Source organism: Candoia aspera, chromosome 8 (assembly GCF_035149785.1).
Source record: "Candoia aspera isolate rCanAsp1 chromosome 8, rCanAsp1.hap2, whole genome shotgun sequence".
In the NCBI taxonomy this organism is placed as follows: domain Eukaryota; kingdom Metazoa; phylum Chordata; class Lepidosauria; order Squamata; family Boidae; genus Candoia; species Candoia aspera.
The window spans coordinates 73768578-73788303 of NC_086160.1; the positions used below are offsets into that span (position 1 = coordinate 73768578).

Consider the following 19726-nt stretch of genomic DNA (forward strand, 5'->3'; position numbering starts at 1 on the left):
AATACTAACTCCTTCGGAAAAAGTAAGCAAGCTTTTATGGACTGTCTTAAATGAAAATTTTCCTTTCATTTTATAGGACTGGAGTATAGCTTGATGCTGTGGGTATAGCATAAAAATCATCATTTAATTTGGAAACCCAGGGGAGACTTCAGAAAATCAGAAGGACGGTGGCTTTGGGATTCAGCTTCCTGACACACTTGTGCTGTGTGTCAGAATTGCTGATCAAACCTTCTGGACGTGTGAAGATCTGGGGGTGGGGAATGGAAGAATAAGAAGGGAAGTGCGTAGCTCCCAGACAATGGAACAAGGTCAGAAATAGAACTGGATCTCATGGGTCAAAACTATGATCCTTCCAGCCGAACATCCTGTCTTTGACAGCAGTCAGTTTGAGAAAGTTCAGAGGAAATGTATGAAACAGCCTGATGTAGCAGAATGTCTTACTAGGTTAGACAAAACTGCATCTAGTATCATGCTTGATCTCATAGAATCATAGGGTGGGAAGGGACATTGGAGGTCTTCTAATCTGAAAGTTTTTGAAATTGTTGAGGCTACAGAACATGTTTGTTTGTTTGTTTGTTTGTTTATCCCCCCCGAACCTCTGATCAAGAGGCAAAAGTCTAGTGATAGAAAATTGGCTGTTTGAGTGGACTCCTCCCCATCGTTGTAATCTCTTGCATAATCCTAGGATTTCAAGGAACACAGTTTGAAAAACTCTGTTCTAGTCAACTCTAGACAAGGGTTTCTCAACCAGGGTTTGGTGGCACCCTAGGGTTCCGCAAGAGGTCACTAGGAATTCCCTGGGAGATCACGATTTATTTGGGCAACTTCACATTAAAGAGGTAAGTTTCTTTATTTTTAGTTTAAGAACATGGTTAATGCATATATACAGGCATCCACATGAAACAAATACACTTTTGAAACTTCTGGCCTATCTTTGAGCCTGAATGTGCAGGGGTTCCCCAGGGCCTGAAAAATATTTCAAGGGTTCCTCCAGGGTCAAAAGGTTGAGAAAGACTGCTCTAGTCTAACTCCTTGCCCAGGGCAGGAATCCTCAGAAGGTCCCAGATGAGTGGCTGTCCAACCTTTGTTTGGAAACCTCCAGTGATGGAGTTCCCATGACTTTGAGAGTCAGGCTGTTCCACTGCTTCATAGCTCTCATAGTCAGGAAATTCCTTTTTATTTCAGATTTGGATCTCCCTCTGTGAAGCTAGCCTGTTGGTTCTTATTCTACCCTCAGATGCTATACAGAATAAATCCACATGCTCTTCTGCAAGAGTGACCAAGGAAAAGCCTCACTGATGCAATCATTTCTAACCAACCCAGTGTATGTTGAATGAACTTTGTTAAGGAACGTCAAAAACAATTATTTGTAATATCAAAAGCATAAATTTAAAATAATCCCTCCCAGTTTGGAGAAGGCTTCCCTAGGGCGCAAGAAAAATTTCCATATAATGCTATTTGCTTTGCGGAGCTCATCTTTTCATCCAGGACTCTTCACCCCACCCCCCACACTTTTTTTTTATTTTTTCCACAGTGTTCTTCCTTATTTGTATCTTCTTCCCTCTTCTCCTTATAGAAGTCTGAAGTCCTATCAGCCATGTGAAGTTCACCTGATTTCTCTCCAGCCTTCCTTGCAAGGGATTATGGGGAGGAGAACTACTTGGGAAATAGGGATGAGGGAATAGAAGTGATACACTTAAAACCAACACCGAAAAATGGTTATTCAAGTCTCCAAACAATTTGCTTAACTACATCCCGATACCAGCAAGTATGAATGGGTGTCCTGTGCCCACTTAGTTATTACGACCTGCTCTAGTTCTTTCGGCAGATATACCATTTATCTTTGTCTGATTTTGTCCCAGCATCTACCACGTGTCAGTTCTTGGTTATTTCTCTTTTGAGACTTTCTAGAGCACATTGCTTTGTGGGGAGCGAGTTAATTTTGCCACTGAAGACTTCCTGGCCCAGCAATCCAAAAGTAGCTGCTTATTAAATGGAACTTCTCTTTTGAGAGTTATGACCTTCCCAGGCTCTCTCCATCCACCATCCATGACTAATTTTGGGGTCATATGGAAGAGACAATTTCTCCTTTATTTTTTTTCTATCAGAACACAATGGAAGTATTTAAAAGGTTGTTGGCCCCAATGGGAAATGTGGATTCCTTCTTTTCTGCCTCTACACCACAACGGTGTAGTAGCTTACCACTTTGGGCTAACTTACTCAGAGGAGCAGATAGATTTTGCTAGAAGAAGAAAAATTCTTGCTCTTGAATGTGATGCTAGGTTTTCTGAAATCTGTATATATTTCAGAGAATTTTAAAGCCTGCTTGTGCCTCTCAGTCTTATTAGCTTGCTTTTGCTTTTGGGGGGAGGCTGAACAAATGTCAAAATGCTTTTCCAGATGGAACTTTAATTCTCAGAACCCCAGCCTGACTTTTGCTCATATTGACTAGGAATTCTTGGAGCTGTTTGGGAGAGATCTTGGAGATGATTTTGAGGGATATGAAGGACATCAATTTGGGGAATGCTGGTCTTAACTTGATGCAACTAACTTAAGGAACTGTTTGATGCATTACTTTATTTGTTGTGTTTTATGTCACCATAATTTATTTCAATTTCTGGCAGTATAAAATAGACCTTAGCCTTCAAGGCCGAGCTCAATTCAGTGAACAAATCCTCTTTAATGGCTTTTAGTGGTTGCAGCAAAGATAAGGCCTGGAATAACAGAGAGAGACTGCTGAGAAACTTCATAGCAGAGGACTAAGGAGAAGTTTGTCATTCTTACTTATTTTACTGCGTTTCTACTGTACCTTTTCCCTAAGAACTCTATGTGGCACGTAGGATGGACTTCCTGCAGTGCAACCTGTGAGGCAGGGTAGGCTGAAAGAGGGAGCGACTGGCCCAAAGTCATCTGAGGCTGAATGGAGACTTGAATCTGGGTCTTCTCAGTCCAAGTCCCACAGTGTCAATAGTACATGTAGTGCGCCACATGGATCATACAGGGCGATAGTAGTTGTGGTGCCTTTGGATTACCATGGAATGTAAGAATGGGCTAACTAAGTCAAGTCTAAGGTTTCACATTGTGTCTGGAGGACTGTAGTAAGCCAGTATAGCTGTAGAGTCCTGGTGTAATTTCAAGGATTTTACCCTTGAAGACAGGAAAAGGATTGAATGGCTGTGAGTGATGTGCCCAGGCAGCATTGGTATCCACCTGTTTCCTCCAGCCAGCTGCTCTCTTTGTACTCCTGGGGTCACCAAACGGTGTGCAAAGACCAAGGATCCTGAATGGATAATGATCAGACCATGCCTGACATCTTGATTTTTAAAAGCCGCTTCAGTTCTACTCAGAAGATCATCTACGCTATCTTTTCTGCAGTCTCGATGTATTCGAGGTAGTCATGACAAGCTTTTAGTATCAAACCAAAAAAATTCAGCTTAAGAGGAAATTGCCTTTGCTTGTTGGGGAAACCACATTCTACATTGCTGCCTCATTTGTAATGTTTGGACTTTTCCCCCTGAGTTCTGTACCCAGGCAATTCAAATTCTGTGCTAAGAAAATACCAGGTGATCAGCATCATCAAACAAATGGGATAAGCTTCTGTATTTTTGACCTTAGTGTGCATAGTTTTGGTTTCATCCAAAATACAGTGCTTGAAGAAATGGATGTTTCACCTTATCAGCTGAATCTTTTGCCATATCACTCGTTTCTGAGATTTTAACTTGAGTAAGCCATATGCTTTCAGGCATCTTTTTGTAGGCATAAAATGCTAGAACTTGACAGACTGAATTGTTCCTTCTCCGTGCTGTTACAAAATAATGTCATCTTTATAATCTCTGCTTAAGATACGTCTTCAAGCAGAGGGAGAAAATAACATTTGCATATGAACATGGTAAAGACACTTGAAGAAATATGGGAATGTGCTGGATTTCTCACTCTGTGTGTGTGTGTATTTACAAGGGTGTATAGGTATGAACCAGTTTGGTGTAGTGGTTAAGGCACTGGGCTAGAAACCAGGAGACTAGAAACTGGGAGTTCTAGTCCCACCTTAGGCACGAAGCCAGTTAGGTGACCTTAGGCCAGTCACTCTCTCTCAGCCCTAGGAAGCAGGGAATGGCAAACCACTTACAAATAACCTTGTCAAGAAAACTGCAAGGACTTGTCCAGGCAATCTCCGAGAATCGGAAACAATTGAACAAATTAAAAAAAATATAACAAATTAAAGTCTCTTGCACTATAGTAATTAAGTTAGTAATGGTAACATCTCCAAGCCGATCTCCTGGTGACTTTGTGGACATACTCTGAATTTTTTCTGGAAATGGTTGCCATTTTCTTTCAGAGTGAGGTTGGATTTTTCTGGTTGTTGGCGGTATTTTCTTACTTCAGTGCAGGATCCTTAGAAAAAGATATTAAGTAACCCATGTGTAGACAATTCCAGTTTATTCAAAAAGATTCTTTTTCATGAGAAATGCTCCCCTTTTATACTCATATTCACTGAGAGAGCAGAAGAGGTCCTTAGTGTATGGAGGATTTATTTAAAGCTTGCAGTCCAAGTTCTCTGCAAACTTAAGGGCTTATCTCCTCATTCTTTGAGTATGTTATTACTTAATTGGTGAGCCGAAAACTCCTGTTACCATTCTTCCTTTATTGGTAGTCTTCCATCCAAGGCCTAAACAGGCCCAACTTGGTTAATTTCTGAGGCTGAGAAACTCAACAAAGGAGCTGTCCCCCGGTTAGACAGTTAAGGTGGAACAAAAAATGTGTTTACTTTCCAGGAAAGTAACCTGTAACAAACAAAAGGAAGACAATTAAAAAAATAAATGTATGTAAACAAGTTGGAGAATTGCAAAGCCATTGACTGCCTGGGGAATTCTGGGAGTTGAAGTCCACACAGCTTAAAGTTGCCAAGGTTGAAAAACAGTGGTCTAGACTGATGCAGGGTTTAAATTGAGGTGAGGATAAGAATTTAAATTGGGATGAGGCTCAGTTTAATCCTCATCAGTTTAACTGTTCTGTGCATCTGAAGTGTCTACCTTTTAGTCTGAAAAGCTGCTAACTAGATTCCTCCTGACTTTTGGCTACCATAGACAACACTGTTCTCCTCCCGCAAAGCATTTCATTGGCAGTTGAGATACCTCTCCCCTTTTCTCCCCATAAGGAAACTCCTTAATACATATATGAATAAGAGGTACGTGGACAGACATACTGTAATAGTGATCTCTGATTCTGACGGGTGTTCATGCTGCTGCTTCTTGCTGGGAAACCCTTGTGAGGTCCAGCAGCCAAAATATGTGGACTCATTAGCCATGACAAGTCCCATTGCCCAGGCTGCACCACGAGGAGGCTAGTCTACACTGCACCCCAATGTCCTATATTCTATACACTTTTATTTATATATATATAAATAAAAGTGTATTTATATATTGTGTTCTGCTACGCCATACAAAATCAATTCTGACCGGTGTTCCGTCCCCATGGCTTTGTGCTTAAAAAAGTTGTGCCTTGCCACATAATCTTCGTCACATGGCTGTTCTTCATGCTTCAAATTCCATGAAGCCAGAAAACCACCTGATACAGCCATGGTTGCCCTTAGCAAGACCAGCTCATGATACTTAGTGTAAATGACAACATGGCAATAAGCTAAATTAGAGGGGCAAGGCAGATACTCTTCCTTCCCTTCATCATCTCTGTACCTCTTTGCTCTCCAGCCCCAGGTAGATTCCCCATCTCTTTCTTCATAACAGTAGGTCCAAATATTCTTATAATTTCTGTGCGGTTTTTCAAGTTTGTTAATGTGAAATGGACTCGGAAGCCCTTCTGCATAGACCAAGGTCTGTGATTCAGGTTTCTTGCTTCTGGTTGTGGCTACCTTCCACCATTAAGTATCATCAGTGAAGGGTTGATATCTTTACATTTGATTAAGGGCCTCCTGTACAGAACTTTCTGTGAGGGAGAGAACATGGTACAGTCGTTTATAGTATGTGGCTAGTTTACATAGAGAATGCTGTCGTTACACATGAAAGGACTTCAGATAAAATTTGAAAGTTTGGGAATATTTTTTTTATTAATTGTCTCTCTTATCACAAACGTCGGTTACAGATGGGCCTCTCTTAAGCTTAAATTAGGACTGTCCATAGTCATGAGGAGGGTGCATTGTGAAAAGACCCCCAAGAAACATAATTGTGCAGACATGGTCAGTGGTGATTGAAACTCAGAAATCACAGCTGGATGCAACATCTGGAGCTATGCTTGAGGATGGCCCCCATTTCCATTCCTTTATTATGCATGACTCCTGGCTCAACCCAGATCTCTAGATGTTGACGCTCCATCTAGAACTGTGACGTTCCCGTAAATCTTCATTCAAAGACCTTTTGTCCTGTCCTGTAACTGTTCTCTCTTTTCAGGACCTACTTCTGTTGAGAGTTATTTTGTGACACAAATAATTCCTAAAGAGTAGAGGCTGTAAAGAACTCAGAAGCAATATTAATTGATCAGGGTTTTAATTCTCTGCACATAAAAGAGACAAGAACACTCTCTATCAAGTCATGTAGATTCTCCATTGGGAGAAACTAGGATGTGACCATTCATTTTAAGAAGTTTAGGCAGGTCCGAAGAATTCATGTTTGCTTTCTGAAAATTTCAAATAACCAGAAAATCCATTTAAGAGCTTAGCACTAGGAGAGTGATCAGAAATTAGGCCCAGCTGCTTTTCTAGTAATCACAACTAGAGAGTATGCAGACCCATTCTGATTAAGATATGAAAATTTAATGTAGGCATCCTGATCCTGTGCTGTGTTTTATGTCAGTCTTAAGTGATGACTCAACTGCAGTATGGAACGCCACCAAAATAGATTTAGAGTTCTCTACCAAAGAAAGTTGAATTCTATTCTATAATTCCACTCCCATTGCCATAATCTGGCTTTCTAGTCATAGAAGAGGCAACAGCTTTAAGAATTATCCAAGTAGTAAAAGCTTATTCAGTTGTCTCTTTGACTACAAACATCACAGCAAATGATGCTTATGTGCTTTTAACCATCACCAGAAAAGCTTGAGTAATGAAAGGTCCTGAGGTTTCTCAAGAAGCTGAATTCTTCTTGAATTGTAGCTGAATTGTAACTATGAATAGTCCCAGGGCCCTAAAGAAGTTTAGCATATTTGCAGACTTGCTTACAAGACAGTGACTGACCTCCTCAAAAATTTTAAGTGCTTGGGACTTGAGCCCATGACTATACTGGATTACAGTATTGCTTCCTGACATGAACATGGGCAGATGTTGTTTACAAAGATTTTTTGAAATAATTCATCCAATATGTCTTCACAAGAAGAATAAAAGTGCTTGGCTACCAGTGGTAGAAACTGGCTGATTGGGGGTTTTGCACAGTTCTCTGGAGAAAAATCAAATGAGACAGCTTGAAAAGAAGACTCTGGTCCAGCCTTTCTCAACTTCTTTGACCCTGGAGGAACCCTTGAAATACTTTTTGGGCCTCGGGGAACCCCTGCACATTCAGGCTCAAATATAGGCCAGAAGTTACAAAATTATGATATTCGTTTCATGGGTAGGCCTGTATATTTGCATTAACGGTGTTCTTAAACTAAAAATAAAGAATGAAACTTATCTCTTTAAAGTGAAGTTGCCCGAATTTGAAACAATTCTTTAAATAAATCATGATCTCCCAGGGAACCCCTAGTGACCTCTCGCAGAACCCTAGGGTGCCACGGAACCCTCGTTGAGAAACCCTGTTCTGGCCGGTCCAAGGAAGAGAAAGAATGTTTAGAAGAATAATAAAAGATTACTTACATTAGACCTGACAATAGATGTGACTTTAATCTAGAGGTGGGGATCTTCTTCCTTATTATTGTTGCTATTATGGAGTGAAGGGGTATCTTTTCCTGCTGGAAAACCATGAGAAGTTCTCAAATGAATAAAACAGGTGATATTTCTGCTTCTCAGTAGTGGACATGTCATAAAATCCTGCAGTCCTCCTTAGAATCATCGGGCATTACCCACAGATATTTGTTAAGGAAAATGGCAGGAAGCTGAATATTTATGTTTAAAAAGTCTTGATACTTGTAAAACTGACTTAAGACAATACTGTTGTGCATTTTTCCTACCCCTTTGCAGACTTGGAGATGTGGACGTGGTTGAGTTTAATGGCTGCAAAGTTAGCCTCCATCTTAAAAAGATAGGGGTGAACTTTAGACTTGGTGATGTGCCCTCCAACTAGTCTGAGCAGATGCTTTCCAATTGCATGGCTGGTAATACAGCCCAGAGTCCATTAACCAGAAGGATGGGAAGAAACAATTTGGAATTTAAACCCTGGGGTTGACATACACGTATGTTTGGTTTTGCATTCTGCAGTAGGCAGCTCTTTATATGATTTCCTTCATTTCTGCAATAGTACAACCAATCTACCATTTTCAAGTCCTTGAAGTTCTTGATAACAGCAGGAACTTCAAGGACTTGATAATACTAGATAAGTTGCTTTATCAGCTTATCCTAAATGAGGGATTTAGGTTATTGAAGAATAGAGATTTATTGTCATGCTTGACCCGAAATGTGACAGTGCCAACAAAAGTTGAATGCTAAAAAGAAGCGATCAAATATTTTAGGTTTAATCTCTTTTCCCCCTCTTTATTTTTCTGTCTCAAACTGCCCATTTCCAAGATAATGATATTTTTAATGCACAATTCTCTCTCCTTGTCAGTAAATCAGAGCCAAAATGATCAGGAGCCAACGGCCCTGATTCTCTCTGGCAGAAAATCATGTACTGGTTCAGAGCATACTTGTGGCTTCTGTACATTATGTGCCAGTGGGATTTCCTTTGCAGACTAAAAGAGGAGGAAGAGTTGAATAGTTCTGGAGAAGATAGGAGGAACAGGCTGGAGAAAGGGAGAGGAAACATTAAGAGGAACCTTCCAAATGATCTCCTGTCGAATGAGATCTGTTGGGGAGGTAGTTTTAGAAGCCATCATATCACGTAGCTATGTTTTGCCTTGGCTAATGTCAATAACTCCCATCCTTTTTCCTAAAATAGTGACTTGTGGAATAGTTTACTGGTTGCCCTGTACTTCCAGCTGGGAATGGAAAGTGAGGGGGTGGACCACAACATGTATGTTCTGTGTATTTCCAGATGCCATAAGACAGGTCAGGACATTTAAATTTAAGAAAATGCCGTCTTGCAGATGGCTCATCAAATATATTTTGATGAATCATAATCAACTCCATCAGTTGTATGGTATAGAGTCCTAAGAGATTAACATTTTAGAAACAAATAGTATTTTTGCAGGGCAGAGAGAATGAAGAAGGTGAAATGAGGAAGAAAGGAGACAGAGAATCGTGACCAAGATAAAAATCAAGCATTCTTGCTTTCTTGTCAGTCTAGTACAGTAAAATAACTCAAGAGCCCTATGGCAGGTCCGAGACCAATAAATCTATTATCAAATGTGTTTATAATTCTGAGAAATTTATACAGTGGTGCATATGCACATTCTCTCTTTTCCTGTTGGACCATTATTCTTCCAATTCTTTTGCATCTTTGTGGAACGAAAAATGGACACTGAACTTCCTTGGACTTCTTATGTTCTGGTGTATTTTTTTCATTGTTTTGTTCCACTTGCATTTTTTCGTTTGTTTTTAATTATAGTTTTGTAAGCACCCCTGGAATATTTGTTGAAGGCGATCTCTCTCTCATATTTGTTCTGCTGATTTACTGGTAATGACAAATCAAAAGAGGTTTATTTGGGTAGATTATTGCAATAGTTGCCAAACTTAGTTTATGTGGCTCACTCATGTTACAGTAAACAGTATTACATCCTGCCATTGTAGGCTGTTTTTAGAGCCAGCATGTTATAATTAATTGTGTTTACATTCGTTGGGCAATTTCAGATCAGTTGCCATTTCAGTGGAACCTCCATCATGGAGTTGTTATGACATAATGCTATAATTTTTAGGGTTACCATTCTTAGAAGTGTCAGAATATATATATGATCATTAAAAATAAGTCTCAGAATGCATTTCTTTCCCAAGTAAGCAAAGATTCATAAGCAGCTGTGTGTGTTTGTATGCCTGTGTGAAGGAAGTATCATGACAACAACAACAACAACAACAACAGAATGTGGATTTATCCAGGCTGGGTGTTTAATGTTATATCTTTCCTGAAAAATGTACTTGTGAGTAAACTTTATTGTACCAAAAACTTGAAGAATCTTTATGGGACTGAAATATCTATTCAGTGGATGATGTTGCAGTGTTAATGAAGAGAAGAATGATTTTCATTGGGACCACACAGATGTGTATTTCTTTTTTTAAAAAAATGTAATTTTTATTAAACGAACATTCTACATGAGATTAAAAAACGACGAAACCTAGAAGGAAAAGTAGAAAAAAGAAAGAAATATGAATAAAAGAAAAAGGGAAAGTTGACAAAAGAAAGAAAAAAGGGAAAGAAGGAGAGATATTTAAAGAAGCGACTTCTGATCTTCTTTGCAGCAGTTACAAAATAGCTATTACCATCTCCACCCTCCCAAAGTACATACCATGGTTCCCTTCTTCCCATAAACAAACCTTTTAAATTAATAAATCCCCAAATCCCCAATCATTTTTACCCATTTTCAGCAAAAGGTTAAGAAAGGGTTTCCAGTCTTTTAGAAAAAGAATTGCAGTTCCCTCCTTAACCAGGCAAGTCAATTTAACCATTTCTGCACACTCAGCCATCTTCACAATCCATTCCTCCATTATGGGTATTTCTGTGTTCTTCCATCTTGGTGCATATAATAGCCTTGCTGCAGTTACCTCATATAAACAAATAGTCCATGAGCCTTTCTAGTTGACTATCCATAAGTCCTAATGAGAAAAATTCTGGTTTCATCTCAATATAAATTTTTAAAAACCCTCTGCATCACCATATGTATTTGTGTCCAATAACTTTTTGCCTTTTCCCAAGTCCACCATGCATGATGATATTTCCCTTCACATTTTTCACATTTCCAATAGTAATTAGAAGTACCTTTATATATCTTTGACAGTTTCTCTGGTGTCATATACAGATGTGTGTTTCTGACATGCTGAGTCAAAGCAACGCAATGTGCCAAATTTCAGGTGCATTCACACTTGTAGTTGGTCTACCTGAATGAAGTAGAAATATCCCCAAACAGTGCTGACAATGGACAATGTATTGTCCTAGCCATCCCTCCATACAATGGATGGAGGCAGGGCAGGGACCAGATATCTTCCAGATATTTTGAAGTACAACTACCAAAAGACTCTTTTTTTTTTTAGGTTATATGTTTGTAGTCTAAAACAGCAGTTCCCAACCTTTTTGGCACCAGGGACCGGTTTCGTGGAAGACAATTTTTCCACGGACTGGGAGGGGGGATGGTTTTGGGATGATTCAAGCGCTTCCTCTTTTTCCCGACCTTTTATTCTTTTTTCTTCGCGCTGTTTGGAGAGAACAGCCAATGGGCTTGCTTTCTCTGACAGTAGGCGGAGCTCAGGCAGTGACACGAGCGATGGGGAGCGGCTGTAAACACTCAGGCTGTAAATTCGCTCGCTTGCCCACCATTCACCTCCTGCTGTGCAGCCTGGTTCCTAACAGGCCACGGACCGGTACCAGTCCACGGACTGGGGGTTGGAGACCCCTGGTCCAAAAGATCTAAGTGACACCTAGCATAGCCTAGCCCAGTGAAATGAGGGAACCCAGTTTGGGTCACTTCAGGTTCCATCATGATTGAAGAAATTGGCTTGGACTGCAAATCAGTCATTGGTTGGGACACCAACCAGAGGCCTTTCGGAAATAGCTGAGTCCCAAAACGTTTGCAGTTCTTCTAAGGCCCAGTAAAAAGGACCACATCTCAGCAGTTGGCAGCATCTACTTGACCTTGGCTGATCTTGGAAGTTAAACAGGGTTGGCTGTAGTTAAGACTTGGATGGGGGACAGCCTGGGAATTCCAAGGTTGTTGGCTAGACTGAGAAGTAAAAAAAAAAAAAAAAAAAGCTCTGGGAATAGGTATTGGCAAACCCCTTCCGTAATGCAGCCAAGAACCTGCACAGATGTTGTAGTCACTAGGCATCAAGTTCAACTCTTACTGTCTTTTTTGTTTTTAATTGCAAACTATGCTTGCGATACACACATAGTTAAGAGTACTCTTCTGGCTAATTGAGGGATTGTGTTAAAACAGGTTGCCCATTCTCTTTGGCTTGGTTTAGTTAAACAAAAAAATGGAAAAAAATTGATCTAGGCAATATTTTATAGATGAAAGGGTCAGGTATACTCATCAGTCAATGAATATTTACTGCAGTTTGTTCTAAATTGACCATAATGACTCACATGAAAGTCCTTCGCTGCATTCGGACAAGGAGCTGCTTCTCAGGATAAGTGCTCTCTACCTCTTAACATTACAAAGGAAACTATTTTTAATATGTTCATGAGAAGAGGGGTTTGCTTTCCCACTTGGAGCTGACATGGCCCCATTTGGAGATCTTGGGAGAAGCTCCCCAACTGTTCTTTGATAGGGAGGATTCCTTTTTGGAAAATTCTCTCATTTTCAAATTTTATTTATTCGTTTGCTGCAAATGCTTTTATGTGGCCTCCATCATTTTGACCCTGCAAGCGTCAAAATATAAGCACTAGAATAGGTATCTGGATAATTTGTGGATCCTCCGAAAACTTGGTGAAATTGTAAAGTCACTGATTTTTCCCCTTTTTAATTTTTTTTCTGGGCTTCAAGCTTTAGTCAGGAAAATAACTTTATCTTGTGAGGGACTATACCACTGTTTCTCAACCTTGGCAACTTTAAGATGTGTGGACTTCAACTCCCAGAATTCCCCAGCCAGCATGCGTGGACTTCATGCTGGCTGGGGAATTCTGGGAGTTGAAGTCCACACATCTTAAAGTTGCCAAGGTTGAGAAACACTGGACTATTCAGATTGCAGTGTGGATGGAAAGTTACTACCTTTGTCACAGTTTCCTTATAATTAATTTGCAGCCCTAAACTATTGCTTTGATTTATATTTAAACAATTGAACTTTTTGAAGTAATCACTTCAAAATTTCATATAAACCGCAGATAGTCCACAGAAAAGCTCAAATGACTGGAAAATAAACTCATTTTTCCATGTACAGGAAACTTTTTTCCATGGGAAAATATTTACATTTTCAGCTTTCCAGCAGGAAATCAAAAATGATGTAAACCGGGAAGAAATTTCATCAGTGCTATTTCTCTGCTTTAATTTGACTCAGAAATTGGAAATGGAATTTTGTTACCTGATTATAACAAAACAACAGTGAGCAGCCTGTTGAAATACATATTTTTTTTCCTATGATGCAAAAGTAATATTAAAAACTTCGTGGGGTAGTTAATTTTAATGATCCATATATCCTCCTAAATGACATGGATCAAAATAGTCTTGGGCTGTGCCTCTCTTCCTGTTGCCTATGTAATTTGCTTGATAATGTTCAGTTACTATCCCTATTACGCACTTAATATGTCAATTTCTGAAAGAGTATTAGGACATATTAGGAATACCAGATAAACTTCAGCCTTTAGTTAAAAACATGTTGATTCGTGTTCACCCTTATCTGTGTCTGCAGTTATATAAAGAGTGATTGATTATGTGCCATCAAGGTGGTGTCAACTCTTAGTAACCATATAGATGGATTTTCTCCAGAAGAATCTGTCCTCAGCCTGGTCCTTCAGATCTTCCAAGGGTGGGCTCATCACCTCTGTACTTGAGTCCATCCACCTTACTGCCTATCATCCTCTTCTCTTTCCTTCCACCTTTCCCAGCATCAGAGCCTTCTCAAGACAGCTGAGTCTTTGCAGAATGTGTCCAAAGTAGGATAATTTGAGCCTGGTCATTTGTGCCCCAAATCATCTTTGGGTTGATTTGTTTCATGATCCATTTGTTTGTTTTCTTAGCTGTCCATGATCTTCTCAGGAGTCCTCTCCAGCTCCAAAATTAAAAAATATAAGAGTTTTAAAGAGAAAGAAAAAGTGTGTATGTGTATAATATTAATAAGAAAGAAATTTGGCAACTTTTTTTTTAATGCTCATGTCCAGTTCTCCAATTATTGTGAACCCAGAAAATTGCTCATACTTGTTTGAATTGCTTTCCTTGAGGATTTTGATCCTGGTTACAACCAACCCAACTTACTTTTGTACGGGGAATGTTAGACAACTTTTCCACTGGAGAACTTTTTATCTTGTCCTGCTAGTTAAGAATCTAAAATGCAGGATCGGTTACAGGAAACAGTAGTCTGTCTTCATTCATGTATAAGGTATAATAAAAATAGGATTCCAAGTAATAATATTTAATAGTTATCAAATGTCCAAAAGAAAGGCTGACTATGCCAAGACTAACAATCTTGTCTGACAAACATTTTGAAATATGATGGACTTTTCATGCTCCAGAGCTATAGTTCAGAGGTAGCAAATAAAAAGCAGAAATATAATATATGCCTGGTGAAAGATTTTTAAAAAAAAGAAATGTAGCATATGTTCCTAAGAAAAACAGTTCACATTGATGCTTTTCAGATGAACAAGAGGTATGAATGGATTCACAACGCACTTGAGTATCATCTTAGCAGGCAAATAGTCTTCTCATTCATTCATTCATTCATTCATTCATTCATTCATTCAATAATGGGTTTATACCACCAGACTGATTATCGGGATTGTCATCATCAACGAAACCCAATCTGAGATCTTCTGGGAATTTTGGATGTCAACACCCATACATCTTAAAACTCTATAGTGGTTTATTTCCCATAAGAGCATAGAATTTTGTAATGGAAATGTAATCTTGGAGGCCATTATTTCCAACCACTTCTCTGCTCAGTGCATGAATTTTGTCACTAAAGCATTCTTTATGTTTCTCTTGAAATGTCTCCAGGAAAGGATCACTTACCACCTCCAAAGTAAATCTGTCACACTGTTGAACAGCTTGTAGTGTTGGAGAACTTTCTGTGTATTAACCAAAATCTGCTTTGGAGTATTATTTAAATGTTAAATAATTGATATTTATCAATGTACCACAATCTGTTTTCTGGCAAAGTAGAACTATTAGTTCTAGTCTTGTCTTCAAAAATGGAGACCAAGTCAGTTCCATCCTTACTTTTATCCTTTGTCCTCTCTTATCTTTCCATATCTAGGCCCTCACTTGTGGGGTGCTGCAGGACTCAACACTTTCTCCTCTCTTTGTTTAACATCTACATGAAACCACTGGGTGAGGTCATCCATCAGTTTGGGTTAAATATCATCAGTATGCTGGTTATACACCATTACACATCTCAACTCCAAGGTGACCAAGTGCACTGTGTAGGTCTAGATAGGGAGGAACAAATTCAGGCTTAATTTTGACAAGACTGAGTGGTTCTGTTTGTTTGGTTCTCCCAGTTTTGGGGTTATTTCATCTTTAGTCTTCAGTGAGGTTGTACTTGCCCATATGAGACTGGTGCGCAGTCTGAGGGCCCTTGAAGAGCAAGAGGGGCTTTGCACAAGGCTGTCTGGTTGCACCTATTCCTGGACTAGGAGCCCCTTCAGACAATCACTCACACCTTGGTCACTTCACAATTGGATTAATGTAACGTGCTGTATATGGGGCTGCCCTTGAAGACCATCTGGAAGCTACAGCTGGTCCGGAATGAAGCGGCATAGGCAGCAATGGGAACGTTGTGCTGTGTGCACGTGTCCCTGCTGCTTCATGAGCTGCACTGGTTACCAGTCAGCTTCCAGATGCAATTCAAGGTCCTGGTTATCACCTATAAAACTCATCATAGCATATTGCCTGGCCACTTGAGGGACCACTTGTCTTCATAAGTTTCTCCCCATCCGGTGAGGTCAGATGGAATGGGTGTGCTGTGGCACCTTCCAAGCAGACAATGTCGTATTATGGGATCCAGGAAGCATGCCTTCTCAAGAGTGGCCCCTGCCCTCTGGAATGACATCCCCCCAGGCATCCATATTGCTCCCACCTTAAGGCTTTCTGAAAACTGTTAAACACTTGGTTGTTCTCCCAGGCCTTGGGACAGGATGGGATTGAGTCCCTTCAGTTTTTTGTTTGATTTGTGTAATGGAATTGGTCTTCCATTTGGCTGTACAGGTAATCCTCAACCTATGACCATTTGTTCAGCAACCATTCGAAGTTAAGACGGCACTGAACAAAGGGTGGTTATGACTGGTCCTTGGAGTTCCAGCTGTCCCAGCATCCCCACAGACACATGATCATGATCTGGGTGCTTGGCAACCAATTTGCACTTAAGCTTGGTAGCAGTGCCCCACAATCACATGATCTCCATTTGGAACCTTCCCTGCCAACTTCCCCAGAAAGTCAATAGGGAAGCCAGGAGGGAAAATAGCAGGTGTGCATCTCCCCCACCGCACCGGCCACTCATGCACCCTCCCCAACCTTCCCCTGCACCCTTGAGCATCCCTCCCACTCCCTCCCCCACCCAGCAGCAGCCACTTACCTGCCTGCCAGCCTGGGACTTCCAACTTCCTGCTGGCTTCCCCATTGACTTGGTTGTGGGAAGCCGGCAGGAAGTTGTCTCACTTAATGACCATGGGATTTGATTAACAACGGAAATTGGGACTGCAGGGATTGCTGTCGCCAATTGATGCGGTCGCGCTTTACAACTACATTGCTTAGTGACAGAAATTCCAGTCCCAATTGCCGTTGTAAGTCGAGGACTTCCTGTATTCTTTTTTCATATATGTTGTTTTCTTTTAATTGTAACCCACCCAGAGTCATTGAGGAGTTGGACAGCCTCAACATTGAATAAATTGTGCTCTTTTTTTCACAAATTACAGGTCAGGTAAAAATGCTTGTGATATGAAAGCTTCTGATTTTTTATTTTTTACTTTATGGGCTTGCATATCTCCACATAGGCTTCTTTGTTGCAAAGATTTTTTTTTTTTTTAAGCTGGGAGCATGATTTGTAAGGTCCAAAGTAAATGATTGACATCTGAAATCACGTTCATGGTCCTTCTGATAGTATGGACATTTCAGAAGGTAATGGTGGGGAAGGGGTAGCTTAAAATTTCTTTTTCCTTTTGGTTTTGGCTACCAGTTCCTCTTTTAAGATTACTCCATGTTGTAATGTGCTTTGCTAAATTGTATATTAAAAATTAAGGAGGAAAGAGAATTCTATGAACACCAGATTTGCTCTGGATTTTATTCTCTCACCCCACCTAACTACAAGAACAACTTGTTGAGTATTTAGATGTATGGTGGTCTGTGGGCGGGAGTTCTGTTGAGCTGCTAAAAAATATGTGTTTAACAGTTGAACTGCAGCTTGTTGTCCCTGGATTTATTTTCTCCATCCTGTGGAGATCCTGATGGTCTGGCTCTTCCAGTGTTTTGGGCTCAGCTCCATCAGTTGGAGCCCTCCTTCAGTTGGGCTTATTCTGATCTTATTCAAGATTTTTTTTATTAAAAAAAGGTGCTTTCAAAGATTGCTCTGGATTGTTAAAAAGAAACAAAAGTTTGTGTTCTTAATATTTCTCTACATAGATGCTTCACAAAAACCTTGAGAAAACTATCCACAAAGTTACAGCTCACACTGTAACAACTGCTGTTGTTGTCAACTCATACTTAGTTGAGTGTTACGTGTGAAACCAAGCATTTGTGGTTTATTCAGTAGTCATCAAGCATGTTAAACGAAGCACAGCTCAACATGATTGGTAACCCCAGTTGAAGGCTACGATGGTGGGTCAGTTGAAGATGGGGATGTGGTGACTGATGCCTTGAATGAAGTCAGATTTTCACAGTAGTCAGAGTAAACTTACAAGCTTTCACTTATGAACTAACCTTGATTGCTCTCTTAGAGAAAGATTTAACTTCATTCATCTCTCTCTGAGCAAAGCATCCCATACATTCCTTCATTTTGCATTATAGAGAGTTACTGCTTTGAAGATCATGCAAAGCTTATGACAATTGATGTGGAAAACCCCTGAGAACTTTTTCTGCTGAAAACAGGGTTAATTTTTATTAACAAATAAATTAAAGCTTCATTATGCATCAGGCTACAATAATAGCTAACCCTAATCATTTGCTCAAGTGAATAGGATTGACTATAATTATGCTATATACTTATGCTATATTAATACATTTTAAGGAGGAAAAAAAAGGATGTGGAAATAGATAAAAGGACTGGGAAGTTCTGAATTTATTATCAAGGAGGGGAAAAATGGTTATTGAGCAAAAGTAAAGTGGAAAACAGTAGAGCCAACAGTTTGTTTTATTCTGCCATTGGAACATGCCAACTGAAAATTGTCACCCCTCATATTTATGGCAGTGATTAGGAGCAAAACAATCCTGCCAAGGACAAAATATAGAACTTCTAGGTGACTAGCAAAATAAAGAATCTTCACAGGATAAGAGATTGTAGGTGTCAGTCATGTTGAAAAAAAAGCAACAGACAATTTACAGGGTTGCCAACTGAGCAGTACAATGCTAAGTTCCTTCCTCTTCCTCTTCCTCTTTCTCTCTCTCTTTCCTTCCATCCATCTTGCCAAGGCAACTTTGGGCAGTCTTCACAGTTAAAAAGATCAGCATAAGAATAAAAAGCAAAGATACAAATATAACAAAGGCCAAAAAAAAAAAAATTGGCAACTGAGGATAACCCATCAGCAGTCAATGTATAATACCTCCCAGGCTCAGCCAACCTGCTGACTCCACGTCTGGGAGAACAGCCAGGTCTTGAAGGCTTTTCAGAAGGCCTGCAAGGTCAGGACCAGTCTAATCTCAGGTGAGATGGTGCTTTTTTCTTCATCAATGAATCAATCAATCACTTTTCTCTATTAATTCCCATACAAATCAATGGGACATACTCATTGCAAGCGGTCCATGCAGGAGTTGGGTTTTGTGCATGTTTATTTCACAAAATGGAGGACTTGAGGGGTGGTGAGGGAAAGACAACAGACAGGTTCTGCGCTGACCATGTGCAAACGCTGGCGACAACAGACCCTGGTGACACACAGTCAGAAAGAGGGACAGTGTCAGAGGCCAGGGCATTCAAAATTGCTTGTGTTTTTTCTTAGTCCCCACGGAAACCAACCTGGAGAAGCTCTTTTAGCTGCACCATCATTATCCAAAGTCAGAACTTTTGGAATTTGTAATTCTTGGAGGTTGGTAGCTTATTTTAATTAATTACTATGTTTTTGTTTCCATAATTGTATATTGCCTACAACTTGTGGGAATTTGCAATGATGTACCATAATTATCCAAAGTCAAGACTTCTGGGAATGGGCAGTCTTTAGCTCTGAGGTGTTATTCGACTGAAAATTAGACTGGCAGTGGTATTTTTTACTTTTAGTGCCGGGCAAACATTCTCTGCTATTGGGCCCTTTAATCAACATTAAATACTAATCTAAATAGTAATGTGGAGAAGTTGAAGATCCTCCACTGAAATTTGGCAGTGATCGATTTACAGTTCCTTTGTAGGTCAATACATATTGTACTTGCACTGCGATCATTTTTGTCATGGCATGTGGGAAAGACCTTGGGAAACGGGGTGAAGAGGCACTGCCAAGGGAACGGTCAGATAAGAGAGGGCAGAGCCCACAGCTGCATAATGGATGGAGAAAGAGGCTCAGAAGGGACCCTCCCTAGTTTCTTGGGCTGTAAAGGAGATTTGTACTTTCAGACTTGCAAGATTTTGTTAATGTAGCTTTACAGTGAAGTAGAATTAGCTTAATCTGATCATGTTTCCTGTCTGGTTTACCTGGAAGGG

General features: G+C 40.0%; 1 protein-coding gene across 2 annotated transcripts in view; it reads left to right on the plus strand.

The window, feature by feature from the left end:
- The window catches only part of PTPRA (protein tyrosine phosphatase receptor type A), a 95867-nt gene that overhangs the window by 8578 nt on the left and 67563 nt on the right, over window positions 1-19726 (plus strand). The window lies entirely within an intron of this gene.